At 48.6% G+C, this 15,494-nt stretch overlaps 6 pseudogenes; all 6 read right to left on the bottom strand.

Annotated features, from left to right (window-relative positions):
* Nucleotides 1–258: 258 nt before the first annotated feature.
* Nucleotides 259–378, bottom strand: LOC143932054 (5S ribosomal RNA; annotated as a pseudogene).
* Nucleotides 379–473: 95 nt separating this feature from the next.
* Nucleotides 474–592, bottom strand: LOC143931404 (5S ribosomal RNA; annotated as a pseudogene).
* Nucleotides 593–4,393: 3,801 nt separating this feature from the next.
* Nucleotides 4,394–4,512, bottom strand: LOC143931329 (5S ribosomal RNA; annotated as a pseudogene).
* Nucleotides 4,513–6,076: 1,564 nt separating this feature from the next.
* LOC143931095 (5S ribosomal RNA) lies at nt 6,077–6,195 on the bottom strand (annotated as a pseudogene).
* Nucleotides 6,196–6,518: 323 nt separating this feature from the next.
* LOC143931017 (5S ribosomal RNA) lies at nt 6,519–6,637 on the bottom strand (annotated as a pseudogene).
* Nucleotides 6,638–10,125: 3,488 nt separating this feature from the next.
* On the bottom strand, nt 10,126–10,244 carry LOC143932387 (5S ribosomal RNA; annotated as a pseudogene).
* Between the last annotated feature and the right edge of the window lie 5,250 nt (nt 10,245–15,494).

Here is a 15,494-nt window from a genome sequence, read left to right as displayed (position 1 = left end):
GGTCTTCCCCTATTTGGAGAAAAAATTATATTTGAAAAAAAAAAGAAGCCTACGACACCTGGTATTCCCAGGCGGTCTCCCATCCAGGCATTAACCAGGCCCTGCTTAGCCTCCAAGATCAGACGAGATGGAACAGATTCAGGGTGATGTGGCCGTAGCCAATATCTTCAGGCACTCTCAACTCTCTTGACAAACACCAAGATGGTCACCTTGGAAACAAGCGGAAAAAAATAGGTCAACGGCAACAACATAAAAAGAAGCCTACGGCATCTGGAAATCCCAGGCGGTCTCCCATCCAGGTACTAAACTGGTCCCAACCCTGCTTAGCCTCTGAGATCAGATGAGATTGGAGTCTTTCAGGGTGGTGTGGCCGTAGGAGATTTCTTCAGGCACTCTCAACCTTGACTAACGCCAATATGGTCACCTTAGGAAACAAACAAAAAAATCAAGTCAACGCCAACAACATGAGAAGAAGTCTACAGCACCTAGTATTCCCAGGTGGTCTCCCATCCAGGTATTAACAAGGCCCGACCCTGTTTAGTCTCTGAGATCAGACGAGATCTGGTGCTTTCAGGGTTATGTGGCCATAGGCGAGCTCTTCAGGCACTCTCAACCCTCTTGACAAACACCAAGATGGTCACCTTGGTAAACAAACAAAAAAAAAAAACAAGTCAACGCCAACAACATAAAAAGAAGCCTTCAGCACCTAGTATTGACAGGTGCTCTCCAGGTGGTCTCCAATCCAGGTACTAGCAAGGCCCGACCCTGTTTAGCCTCTGAGATCAGAGGAGATCGGGCGCTTTCAGGCTTATGTGCCCATAGGCAATCTCTTTGGGCACTCTCAACCCTCTTGACAAATGCCAAGATAGTCACCTTGGGAAACAAGCGGAAAAAAAACAGGTCAATGTCAACAACATAAAAAGAAGACTACGGCACCTGGTATTCCAAAGCCATCTCCCATCCAGGGACTAACTAGGCCCAACCCTTCTTAGCCTCAGAGATGAGAAGAGATAGGGCTCTTTCAGGGTGATGCTGCTGTAAGCGAAAACTTTGGGCACTCTCAACCCTCTTGACAAATGCCAAGATGGTCACCTTGGGAAACAAGCGAAAAAAAAAAAACGAATCAACGCCAACAACATAAAAAGAAGCCTACAATAACTGGTATTCCCAGGTGGCCTCCCATCCAGGTACTAACCAGGCCTGACTCTTCTTAGCCTCCAAGATCAGACGAGATTGGGTGCTTTCAGAGTGCTCGGACTCTTTCCCCATCACTAATGGGACGAGGCAAGGGTGCCCTCTGTCTCCCCTAATTTTTATTCTGACACTGGAACCACTTATGTGTCACGTTCGGAATGACCCGAATATTACTGGCATATCCAAACCCTCGGCACACCACAAAATTGCGGTGTACGCTGACGATCTAATTTTTTTCGTCTCTAATCCACACATTTCGCTTCCCAATATACTCGCGGCTCTCCGGCGATACGGCAGCCTATCAAACTATAAAATCATTTGCACCGTCGGCTGTATTGAATATATTGGTCCCGGATGGTGAGGCCAAGAGGCTACGCTCCGCTTTTCCATTCTACTGAGCTGAAAAATCTATATGGTACCTGGGCGTTGACATCGCAGCGGATTTGGCGCAATTGTACCCGCTTAATTTTGTCCCTCTCCTGAATAGACTGAAATCTGATTTGGGAAACTGGCATGCTTTAACACTGACCTGGTTCGGGCGCTGTAATGCATTCAAAATGACGGCCCTCCCGCGGATCTTATACTTGTTCCAGACATTACCGATCCGGTTACACCCAATTTTTTTCAGACAACTGCAGGTGCTGCTCCGGGACTTTATTTGGGCGCGCAAGCCGCCCAGAGCCCGTTTGCAATTGCTTGCCAGACCAAAGGACAAGGGGGGTCTGGGTCTCCCAGATCTGAGACAATACTACAGAGCGACTCTGCTAGCGAGAGTCGTTGATTGGCATTGTAATGGCCCACACAAGCAGTGGGTGGAGATGGAGATTGAGGATGGATCCATTCCCCTATTGACCTCCCCGTGGCTCCTGTCCTCCCTACCAAAAGACCTCAGAGATCACCCCGTAGTGGGAGCTACGTTGGCTGTTGTGCGGAGGTTGTTCCGCTGCACACACATTGCTCCCCTGCCGTCACCAATGACTCCGGTTATAGGTAATCCAGACTTCCCACCGGGATTTACCAACAAGAAACTGCGACAGTTGACAGTGGTGGGGAAACAGCGTCTGGGAGACGTGTGGCCCTCGGGAGGGCTACCGACCACGCAAACTGTCGCCGAGCTTTCTGACCCTCCGCTTGACTTGTTTAATGCTTATCAACTTCGTCACTTTCTTCTGGCCATACAAAGGGCCCCCTACACTCCTAGAGACCTGACGCCCTATGAATCCATCTGTCACAAAAAGGAACCTGTGCGACACATCCTCTCCCTCCTGTACAACCTATTAAGTAGTCAGGAGGAGGAGTCAACCCCACCATTTATCCACAAATGGGAGAGGGACTTTGGCATCACATTTACCCCACAACAGATAGGGAAGATCCTGACATTAGTACATAAAGCTTCCATCGCAAACCAATATCAAGAATCAGGATACAAGATAGTCTCACGCTGGTATAGAGTCCCATACCTTCTGAATAAAATGAATAGATCGATTCTGGATGTTTGTTGGAGGTGCAATTCAGATACGGTGACCATGGGACACATTTTCTGGGCATGCCCGGCCTTGAGGAACTTTTGGGTGGAGGTGACCGGGACGATAAAAACTCTCAGAAATTTAGATATCACAGACAACCCAGCAGCGTGCCTTCTACACTTGACCGAACAGCCTGTTCGAAAATACAAAAAAACCCTCACGATGCAACTCCTGAACGCCGCCCGGGCCTGCTTTCCCACACTGTGGAGGCAGCCTCAGCCCCCATCCAAGGTGCTGTGGTATTCCAAAGTCAATCATATTCTCCGGATGGAAGAATTGACCGCCACCCTTCACAACACTGAAGAGGAATTTAGTGTTACATGGAGGCCCTGGAGGTATTTTACTGGTACTTGAGACTACATTCGGGAGGTGAGCAGCGCCCCTGTCCCAGAAAATGACCGAACATCTAACGTTTACCTACGTAGGCCATGTCTACCCTGGGTGGCATCCCCCCCCCCTCCCTTTTTGTCTTTATTTTTCTTTTTTTCCCCGCCGCCACCTGGATACGACTGGCTCATATTTTACTCTGGTTCACATAGGTCATGATAAGCTGGCTCGCTGTGGTCCCAGTTGTTCTCCATGATTACATTTTTTTCCGAACGGAGCTGCATTAGTTATACTGTACTACATGTCTGAGGTGGGGTTTCTCTCTTTTCTCCCCTCTGAGAACCCAGAGTTATTTGGCTGCCTATTTTTTGTTACCATGTAATTGTGACCCTGGGTCATGCTGTATGGTTGACTGTTATATTCATGTTGTTCTACTTATACTTAATAAAAGAATAAAATAAAAATAAGTCAATGCCAACAAGTTAAAAAAAAAGCCTATGGCATCGAGAAATCCCAGGCGGTCTCCCATCCAGGTACTAACCAGGTCCCAACCCTGCTTAGCCTCTGAGATCAAATGAGATTTGGCTCTTTCAGGGTGATGCAGCCATAGTAGATTTTTTCAGGCACGCTCAACCCTCTTGACAAACGCCAAGATGGTCACCTTGGGAAACAAACAAAAAAAACAAGTCAACGCCAACAACATAAAAAGAAGCCTACCGCACCTAGTATTTCCAGGCGGTCTCCCATCCAGGTATTAACAAGGCACGACCCTTTCTACCCTCTGAGATCAGCGGAGATTGGGCGCTTTCAGGGTGATTTGCCCAAAGGCAATCTCTTTGGGCACTCTCATCCCTCTTGAAAAATGCTAAGATAATAACCCTGGGAAACAAGCGAAAAAAAACAGGTCAACGCCAACAACATAAAAAGAAGAATACGGCACCTGGTATTCCAAGGCCTAACTAGGCCCAACCCTTCTTAGCCTCTGAGATCAGAAGAGATAGGGTGCTTTCAGGGTGATGCGGCTGTAAGCGATCTCTTTAGGCACTCTCAACCCTCTTGACAAATGCCAAGATGATCACTTTGGGAAACAAGCGAAAAAAACAGGTCAACACCAACAACATAAAAAGAAGCCTGCGACATCTGGAAAACCCAGGCGGTCTCCCATCCAGGTACAAACCAGGCCCAACCCTGCTTAGCCTCTGAGACCAAAAGAGATTGGGCGCTTTCAGGGTGTTGTGCCCGTAGGCAATTTCTTTGTGCACTGTCAACCCTCTTGACACATGCCAAGATGGTCACCTTGGGAAACAAGGGAAAAAAAACAGGTCAACCCCGACAACATAATAAGAAGCCTACGGCACCTGGTATTCCCAAGCTGTCTCCCATCCAGGTACTAACCAGGCCCATCGCTACTTAGCCTCCGAGATCAGATGAGATTGGGCTCTTTCAGGGTGATTTGGCTGTAGGCACTCTCTTTGGGCACTCTGAAGCCTCTTGACAAAGGCCAAGATGGTCACCTTGGGAAACAAGCTAAAAAATACAGGTCAAAGCCAACAACATAAAAAGAAGCCTACGGCATCCAGTATTCCCAGGCGATCTCCCAATCAAGACACTAACCAGACCAGATCCTTCTATGGCACCTGGTCTTCCCAGGCAATCTCCCATCCAGGTACTAACCAGGCCTGACGCTGCTTAGCCTCTGAAATCAGACGAGATCGGGTGCTTTCAGGTTGATGTGGCCATAAGCGTTCTCTTCAAGACACGCCCAACCCTCTTGACAAACGCCTTGAGAAACAAGCAAAAAAAACAGGTCAAAGCCAACAACATAAAAAGAAGCCTATGGGCTTACAGCGGACCTTAAAAGATGGGACCCACTAGCTCTGTCATGGTTCGGACACTGTAATGTGTTGAAGATGAACGCGATGCCACGACTTCTGTATCTACTACAAGCCTTACCTATCAAAATACCCCAGACTTTCTTTCATGCGGTTCGCTCAATCTTTATCAAGTTCCTCTGGCGCGGAAAACATATGCGTATTGGTAGGGCAATGCTATTGCGACCGAAATTGCGGGGAGGTATTGGCTTCCTGGACCCTGCTCTATATTACACAGCGACGCACATGACACCGGTGGTTGACTGGTGCCGGTGTTCTGCCATATACTGTCCGGCCATGATATAGTGTCCACGCAGTACGGAGCAGACGAGGTTTCGGAAAATCTCTGAAGCTGAACGGCGCCTGCGCGGTGAGTGGAGGTGGTAGCTCCACCATCCAAGCGGACATAGGGTTGTGAATATTAGAGGGCACCTCGCAGGCGAGCTTCGCTCGCCACGCTTCGGGCTTGGCCTCGCTGCGCTCGGCTCTTTTATATTCTTACTCTATGTCCACTTGGATAGTGGGGATAGAACCTGGATTCAGTGTGCAGGCGCCGTTCATGCTCGGCAATTTTCGGAATCGGTGTTGCTGTGTACTGCGCATGCGCAGTACACAGCGGACACTATCCGATGGGGGACCATATGTGATAAGACACCGGCATGGGGAACTGAAGCTATGGGTCAAGCTAGAGCAGGAGATGGCGCGGGTTCCACTGGCTGGTCTGCCTTGGGCAGGGAGGCCATTGGAGCCCTGTGTGACTACTCACCCGTTAATTGGCCCCTCGCTCGCCGAGATGGATAGTTTTTTTCACCTTTCCCACCTGACTAACTTCCCTTCTCACTTTTCGGAAGAATACCTCCGCGAGACATAGTAAGCTCATGGTGATCGTTGGAGATCGCTGTTCCAATCGTTGGACAGCTGATGAGCTGGTGAGCCGAGGGCATCTCTTGCTCCCTGGGAGGGGACCCCATCCTATCCACTATACCCACGACACCCCCTTACCCCTTCTTTTCCTTTTCTGCCATTTCCTTCCCCAATCTTCTCTTTCCCCGTCTCCCTCCTTTCAGTTCTACTATTTCCCTTCTGACAAACGCCAAGATGGTCATCTTGGGAAACAAGTGAAAAAAAAAACAGGTCAAGGCCAACAACATAAAAAGAAGCCTACAGCACCTAGTATTCCCAGGTGGTCTCCAATCCAGGTACTAGCAAGGCCCAACCCTGTTTAGCTTCTGAGATCAGAGGAGATCGGGTGCTTTCAGGGTTATGTGCCCATAGGCAATCTCTTTGGGCATTCTCAACCCTCTTGACAAATGCCAAGATTGTCACCTTGAGATACAAGCGAAAAAACACAGGTCAATGTCAGCAACATAAAAAGAAGAATACGGCACCTGGTATTCCAACGCCATCTCCCATACAGATACTAACTAGGCCCAACCCTTCTTAGCCTCAGAGAAGAGAAGAGATAAGGCTCTTTCAGGGTGATGCTGCTGTAAGCGATCTCTTTGGGCACTCTCAACCCTCTTGACAAATGCCAAGATGGTCACCTTGGGAAACAAGCAAAAAAAAAAAAAAACGAATCAACGCCAACAACATAAAAAGAAGCCTACAATAACTGGTATTCCCAGGTGGTCTCCCATGCAGGTACTAACCAGGCCCGACTCTTCTTAGCCTCCAAGATCAGACGAGATTTGGTGCTTTCAGAGTGATGTGGCCATAGGCAATCTCTTCAGGCACTCTCAACCCTCTTGACAAACACCAAGATGGTCACTTTGGGAAACAAGCGAAAAAAAAAACAGGTCAACGCCAACAACATAAAAAGAAGTCTACGACACCTGGTATTCCCAGGCGGTCTCCCATCCAGGTACTAACAAGGCCCGACTCTCCTTAGCCTCCAACATCAAACGAGATTGGGTGCTTTCAGGGTCATGTGCCCGTAGGCAATCTCTTCAGGCACTTTCAACCCTCTTGACAAACGCCAAGATGGTCACCTTGGGAAACAAGCAAAAAAAATAAAAATAAGTCGGAAGCTAGAGACAATACGGCCCGAGTCCTCAATTTAATCCATGTGGCGCATGTACAGGGAAGGCCCTTGCTTATGTTGTCAACGGACGCGGAGAAGGCCTTTGACAGGGTGGCCTGGCACTTTATGCAGGCCACCCTGGAACATATAGGTCTTGGCCCCAACATGATGAGCTGGGTAATGTCGCTTTACTCCATGCTGTCGGCAGCGGTACGGGTAAACGAGTGGTGCTCGGACTCTTTCCCCATCACTAATGGGACGAGGCAGAGGTGCCCTCTGTCTCCCCTAATTTTTATTCTGACACTGGAACCACTTATGTGTCACGCTGACGATCTAATTTTTTCCGTCTCCAATCCACACATTCCCAATATACTTGCGTCTCTACAGTGATACGGCAGCCTATCAAACTATAAAATCAATTGCGCCAAGTCGGCTGTATTGAATATATCGGTCCCGGATGGTGAGGCCAAGAGGCTCCGCTCCGCTTTTCCATTCTACTGGGCTGAAAAATCTATACGTTACCTGGGCGTTGACATCGCAGCGGATTTAGCGCAATTGTACCCGCTTAATTTTGTCCCTCTCCTGGATAGACTGAAATCTGATTTGGGAAACTGGCATGCTTTAACACTGACCTGGTTCGGGCGCTGTAATGCATTCAAAATGACGGCCCTCCCGCGGATCTTATACATGTTCCAGACATTACCGATCCGGTTACCCCCAATTTTTTTCAGACAACTGCAGGTGCTGCTCCGGGACTTTATTTGGGCGCGCAAACCGCCCAGAGCCGTTTGCAATTGCTTGCCAGACCAAAGGACAAGGGGGGTCTGGGTCTCCCAGATCTCAGACAATACTACAGAGTGACTCTGCTAGCGAGAGTCGTTGATTGGCATTGTAATGGCCCACACAAGCAGTGGGTGGAGATAGAGATTGAGGATGGATCCATTCCCCTATTGACCTCCCCGTGGCTCCTGTCCTCCCTACCAAAAGACCTCAGAGGTCACCCCGTAGTGGGAGCTACGTTGGCTGTTGTGTGGAGGTTGTTCCGCTGCACACACATTGCTCCCCTGCCATCACCAATGACTCCGGTTATAGGTAATCCAGACTTCCCACCGGGATTTACCAACAAGAAACTGCGACAGTTGACAGTGGTGGGGAAACAGCGTCTGGGAGAGGTGTGGCCCTCGGGAGGGCTCCCGACCACGCAAACTGTCGCCGAGCTTTCTGACCCTCCGCTTGACTTGTTTAGTGCTTATCAACTTCGTCACTTTCTTCTGGCCATACAAAGGGCCCCCTACACTCCTAGAGACCTGACACCCTATGAATCCATCTGTCACAAAAGGGAACCGGTGCGACACACCCTCTCCCTCCTGTACAACCTATTAAGTAGTCAGGAGGAGGAGTCGACCCCCACCATTTATCCACAAATGGGAGAGGGACCTAGGCATCACATTTACCCCACAACAGATAGGGAAGATCCTGATCTTAGTACATAAAGCTTCCATCGCAAACCAATATCAAGAATCGGGATACAAGATAGTCTCACGCTGGTATAGAGTCCCATACCTTCTGAATAAAATGGATAGATCGATCCCGGATGTTTGTTGGAGGTGAAATTCAGATACGGGGTCCATGGGACACCTTTTCTGGGCATGCCCGGCCTTGAGGAACTTTTGGGTTCCCAGCAGCGTGCCTACTACACTTGACCGAACAGCCTGTTCGAAAATACAAAAAAACCCTCACGATGCAACTCCTGAATGCCGCCCGGGCCTGCATTCCCGCACTGTGGAGGCAGCCTCAGCCCCCATCCAAGGTGCTGTGGTATTCCAAAGTCAATCATATTCTCCGGATGGAAGAATTGACCGCCACCCTTCACAACACTGAAGAGGCATTTAGTGTTACATGGAGGCCCTGGAGGTATTTTACTGGTACTCGAGACTACATTCGGGAGGTGAGCAGTGCCTCTGTCCCAGAAAACGACTGAACATCTAACGTTTACCTACGTAGGCCATGTCTGCCCTGGGTGGCATTCCCCCCCCCCATCCCTTTTTGTCTTTATTTTTCTTTTTTTCCCCGCCGCCATCCCCCCACCTCCTCTCTCTCCGTCTTTGCACTCTCTTCTTCCCCCGTCCTCCCTTTTGACTATGTCTTGTCTCCTTACTAGCCTTCGGGACCCAGAAGAACCCCAGGGTTCTGGACATGACCGCCTCATATTGTACTCTGGTTCACGTAGGTCATGATAAGCTGGCTCGCTGTGGTCCCAGTTGTTTTCCATGATTACATTTGTCCGAACGGAGCTGCACTAGTTATACTGTACTACATGTCGGAGGTGGGGTTTCTCTCTTTTCTGCATGAAACTGTAGGACTCCCCTCTGAGAACCCAGAGTTATTTGGCAGCCTATTTTTTGTTACCATGTAATTGTGACCCTGGGTCATGCTGTATGGTTGACTGTTATATTTATGTTGTTCTACTTAATAAAAGAATAAAACAAAAAAAAAAAATAAGTCAATGCCAACAAGTTAAAAAAAAAGCCTATGGCATCGAGAAATCCCAGGCGGTCTCCCATCCAGGTACTAACCAGGTCCCAACCCTGCTTACCCTCTGAGATCAAATGCACGCTCAACCCTCTTGACAAACGCCAAGATGGTCACCTTGGGAAACAAACAAAAAAAACAAGTCAACGCCAACAACATAAAAAGAAGCCTGCGGCATTTGGAAAACCCAGGCGGTCTCCCATCCAGGTACAAACCAGGCCCAACCCTGCTTAGCCTCTGAGACCAAACGAGATTGGGCGCTTTCAGGGTGTTGTGCCCGTAGGCAATTTCTTTGTGCACTCTCAACCCTCTTGACAAATGCCAAGATGGTCACCTTGGGAAACAAGGGAAAAAAAACAGGTCAAAGCCAACAACATAAAAAGAATCCTACGGCATCCGGTATTCCCAGGCAATCTCCCAATCAAGACACTAACCAGGCCAGATCCTTCTATGTCACCTGGTCTTCCCAGGCATCCAGGTACTAACCAGGCCTGACGCTGCTAAGCCTCTGAAATCAGACGAGATCGGGTGCTTTCAGGGTGATGTGGCCGTAAGCGTTCTCTTCAAGACACGCCCAACCCTCTTGACAAACGCCAAGATGGTCGCCTTGAGAAACAAGCGAAAAAAACAGTTCAAAGCCAACAACATAAAAAGAAGCCTATGGCACCTGGTATTCCCAGGCGGTCTCCCATCCAGGTACTAACCAGGCCCGACACTGTTTAGCCTCTGAGATCAGATGAGATTGGGCGCTTTCAGGGTGATGGGGCCATAGGTGATCTCTTTGGGCACTCTCAACCCTCTTGTTAAACGCCAAGATTGTAACCTTGGGAAACAAGCGAAAATAAACAGGTAAACGCCAACAACATAAAAAGAAGCCTACGGCACCTGGTATTCACAGATGGTCTCCCATACAGGTATTAACCAGGCCGTACACTGCTAGGCCTCCGAGATCAGATGAGATTGTGCGTTTCAGGGTGATGTGGCCATAGGTGTTCTATTTAGACACTCTCAACCCTATTGACAAATACCAAGATGGTTATCTTGGGAAACAAGTGAAAAAAAATAGGACAACGCCAACAACATAGACCATGGCGGTCTCCCATTTGACCCAGACCCTGCTTAGCCTCTGAGATCGGGCGCTTTCAGGGTGATGTGACCTCAGGCGAACGCTTTGGGACATACTCAAAACTCTTGACTGATGCTAAAATGGTCACCTTGGGAAACAAGCGAAAGAAAAACAGGTCAAAGCCAACAATATAAAAAGATTCCTACGGCACCTTTAATTAGGTACTATCCAGGCCGGACCCTGCTTAGCCTCTGAGATCAGATGAGATTGGGCGCTTTCAGGGGGATGTGGCCATAGGAGAACTTTTTGGGCTCTCTCAGCCCTCTTGACAAATGCCAAGATGATCACCTTGGGAAACAAGCGGAAAAAGAAAACGAATCAACGCCAACAACATAAAAAGAAGCCTACAATAACTGGTATTCCCAGGTGGTCTCCCACAAGGTACTAAACAGGCCTGACTCTTCTTAGCCTCCAAGATCAGACGAGATTGGGTGCTTTCAGAGTGCTCGGACTCTTTCCCCATCACTAATGGGACGAGGCAAGGGTGCCCTCTGTCTCCCCTAATTTTTATTCTGACACTGGAACCACTTATGTGTCACGTTCGGAATGACCCGAATATTACTGGCATATCCAAACCCTCGGCACACCACAAAATTGCGGCGTACGCTGACGATCTAATTTTTTTCGTCTCCAATCCACACATTTCGCTTCCCAATATACTCGCGGCTCTCCGGCGATACGGCAGCCTATCAAACTATAAAATCAATTGCACCGTCGGCTGTATTGAATATATCGGTCCCGGATGGTGAGGCCAAGAGGCTACGCTCCGCTTTTCCATTCTACTGAGCTGAAAAATCTATACGTTACCTGGGCGTTGACATCGCAGCGGATTTGGCGCAATTGTACCCGCTTAATTTTGTCCCTCTCCTGAATAGACTGAAATCTGATTTGGGAAACTGGCATGCTTTAACACTGACCTGGTTCGGGCGCTGTAATGCATTCAAAATGACGGCCCTCCCGCGGATCTTATACTTGTTCCAGACATTACCGATCCGGTTACCCCCAATTTTTTTCAGACAACTGCAGGTGCTGCTCCGGGACTTTATTTGGGCGTGCAAACCGCCCAGAGCCCGTTTGCAATTGCTTGCCAGACCAAAGGACAAGGGGGGTCTGGGTCTCCCAGATCTCAGACAATACTACAGAGTGACTCTGCTAGCGAGAGTCGTTGATTGGCATTGTAATGGCCCACACAAGCAGTGGGTGGAGATGGAGATTGAGGATGGATCCATTCCCCTATTGACCTCCCCGTGGCTCCTGTCCTCCCTACCAAAAGACCTCAGAGGTCACCCCGTAGTGGGAGCTACGTTGGCTGTTGTGCGGAGGTTGTTCCGCTGCACACACATTGCTCCCCTGCCATCACCAATGACTCCGGTTATAGGTAATCCAGACTTCCCACCGGGATTTACCAACAAGAAACTGCGACAGTTGACAGTGGTGGGGAAACAGTGTCTGGGAGACGTGTGGCCCTCGGGAGGGCTACCGACCACGCAAACTGTCGCCGAGCTTTCTGACCCTCCGCTTGACTTGTTTAATACTTATCAACTTCGTCACTTTCTTCTGGCCATACAAAGGGCCCCCGACACTCCTAGAGACCTGACACCCTATGAATCCATCTGTCACAAAAGGGAACCTGTGCGACACACCCTCTCCCTCCTGTACAACCTATTAAGTAGTCAGGAGGAGGAGTCGACCCCCACCATTTATCCACAAATGGGAGAGGGACCTAGGCATCACATTTACCCCACAACAGATAGGGAAGATCCTGATCTTAGTACATAAAGCTTCCATCGCAAACCAATATCAAGAATCAGGATACAAGATAGTCTCACGCTGGTATAGAGTCCCATACCTTCTGAATAAAATGGATAGATCGATCCCGGATGTTTGTTGGAGGGGAAATTCAGATACGGGGATCATGGGACGCCTTTTCTGGGCATGCCCGGCCTTGAGGAACTTTTGGGTTCCCAGCAGCGTGCCTTCTACACTTGACCTAACAGCCTGTTCGAAAATACAAAAAAACCCTCACGATGCAACTCCTGAATGCCGCCCGGGCCTGCATTCCCACACTGTGGAGGCAGCCTCAGCCCCCATCCAAGGTGCTGTGGTATTCCAAAGTCAATCATATTCTCCGGATGGAAGAATTGACCGCCACCCTTCACAACACTGAAGAGGCATTTAGTGTTACATGGAGGCCCTGCAGGTATTTTACTGGTACTCGAGACTACGTTCGGGAGGTGAGCAGTGCCTCTGTCCCAGAAAACGACTGAACATCTAATGTTTACCTACGTAGGCCAAGTCTGCCCTGGGTGGCATTCCCCCCCTCTCCCTTTTTGTCTTTATTTTTCTTTTTTTCCTCGCCGCCATCCCCCCCCTCCTCTCTCTCCGTCTTTGCACTCTCTTCTTCCCCCGTCCTCCCTTTTCACTATGCCATGTCTCCTTACTAGCCTTTGGGACCCAGAAGAACCCCAGGGTTCTGGACACGACCGGCTCATATTTTACTCTGGATCACATAGGTCATGATAAGCTGGCTCGCTGTGGTCCCAGTTGTTCTCCATGATTACATTTGTCTGAACGGAGCTGCATTAGTTATACTGTACTACATGTTGGAGGTGGGGTTTCTCTCTTTTCTGCATGAAACTCTAGGACTCCCCTCTGAGAACCCAGAGTTATTTGGCTGCCTATTTTTTGTTACCATGTAATTGTAAACCTGGGTCATGCTGTATGGTTGACTGTTATATTTATGTTGTTCTACTTATACTTAATAAAAGAATAAAACAAAAAAATAAAATAAGTCAATGCCAACAACTTAAAAAAAGCCTATGCCATCTAGAAATCCCAGGCGGTCTCCCATCCAGGTACTAACCAGGTCCCAACCATGCTTAGCCTCTGAAATCAAATGAGATTTGGCTCTTTCAGGGTGATGCAGCCATAGTAGATTTTTTCAGGCATGCTCAACCCTCTTGACAAACGCCAAGATGGTCACCTTGGGAAACAAACAAAAAAAACAAGTCAACGCCAACAACATAAAAAGAAGCCTATGGAACCTGGTATTTCCAGGCTTTCTCCCATCCAGGTACTAGCCGACACTGTTTAGCCTCTGAGATCAGATCACGCTTTCAGGGTGATGGGGCCGTAGGTGATCTCTTTGGGCACTCTCAACCCTCTTGTTAAACGCCAAGATGGTCACCTTGGGAAACAAGCGAAAATAAACAGGTAAACGCCAACAACATAAAAAGAAGCCTACGGCACCTGGTATTCACAGATGGTCTCCCATAAAGGTATTAACCAGGCCGTACACTGCTAGGCCTCCGAGATCAGATGAGATTGTGCGCTTTCAGGGTGATGTGGCCATAGGTGTTCTATTTAGACACTCTCAACCCTCTTGACAAATACCAAGATGGTTATCTTGGGAAACAAGTGAAAATAAACAGGTCAACGCCAACAACATAGACCATGGCGGTCTCCCATCTGAACCAGACCCTGCTTAGCCTCTGAGATCGGGCGCTTTAAGGGTGATGTGACCTCAGGCGAACGCTTTGGGACATACTCAAAACTCTTGACTGATGCTAAAATGGTCACCTTGGGAAACAAGCGAAAGAAAAACAGGTCAAAGCCAACAATATAAAAAGATCCGTAGGAATCTTTAATCACCTTTAATTAGGTACTATCCAGGCCGGACCCTGCTTAGCCTCTGAGATCAGATGAGATCGGGCGCTTTCAGGGGGATGTGGCCGTAGGAGATTTCTTTGGGCTCTCTCAGCCCTCTTGACAAATGCCAAGATGATCAAGATGAAATAGGCATCTCAGAACTGCCATCTGGCTGCTTCCCTGGTTTCCAACTCCTTCAACTAATCCCAGGAGACAATACTTCGCCTCCATCCTGGTGGAGGTTCCAAACACCCAATCAATGGTTCCTGTCACCTCTGTCCAGTAGCGGATCAACTTCTGGCATCTCCAAAACATGTGCATCATGTCTCCCCCCATGTTCCCGCAAGCAGGGGCAACTTGCGTCCGGCCGTTCGGCCAAACTGAAAAAGTTTACGAGGAGCATAATAGGTTCTATATAACAAGAACAGATGTAACATCCTCTGTGAGGAGAGCCACAATTCACCACAGGCAGGATTTCTGTGGCCAATTATAGCTCAGGGGGGTTTAGTACACACCCCACACTATATAAGGCCGCCAGCGCGGTGGCCTTGTACAGTGTGTTGCGGTGGTCAGGGAAAGAGGACGATAGGCAGGGACAGTGTCTTTACTGCTTGGGAACCTAGCACTGTTACTGTGGGTGTTATGTGCCTCCTGCACAGTACACACCTGAAGCTACCCTTTATTACTGGTGTTCAATTTCTGCAATACATGCATCTTGCAGTGCAGAAGTTAGAGTGGGTGTTGTGTGCCTCCTGCACAGTATACACCTTATTGCTGGTGTTCTGTTTCTGTAACACAGGAACCTAGCACTGTTACAGTGCTAGGGTGTACAGAGAAGCTGGTATATATAGAAGACTACAGCATACAGAAGAAAGGCTAGTGAATACAGAATACAGACTCGTGTATGTAGATAGGCTTGAGTATACAGAGATGCTAGAGTAAACACAGAGAGGCTAGTTTAAAGAGAGGCTAGTATATACAAAGATGTTAGTGTATATAGAGAGGTTAGTGTATAGAGAGAGTCGAGTGTATACAGAAAGGACAGTGCATATAGAGAAGCTAGTGTATACAGAAGACAGGCTTGGGTATACATCAAAGCTGAAATTCTATACAGAAGACTGGGTAGTGTATACAGAGAGTCTAGTGGGTACAGAAGACAGGCTGTGGTATACAGAGGGTTTAATGTATGACAGAGATGCAGGGGTGTACATAGCTAGTATATATAGAAGACTACAGCATGCAGAAGAAAG

The sequence above is a fragment of the Lithobates pipiens genome, unplaced genomic scaffold (assembly GCF_037356315.1).
Source record: "Lithobates pipiens isolate NorthernLeopardFrog02 unplaced genomic scaffold, aLitPip1_a1.2 Scaffold_25, whole genome shotgun sequence".
Classification (NCBI taxonomy): Eukaryota; Metazoa; Chordata; class Amphibia; order Anura; family Ranidae; genus Lithobates; species Lithobates pipiens.
The sequence above is the reverse complement of the archived record's forward strand: the minus strand, read 5'-3'. Positions and strand labels throughout refer to the sequence as shown.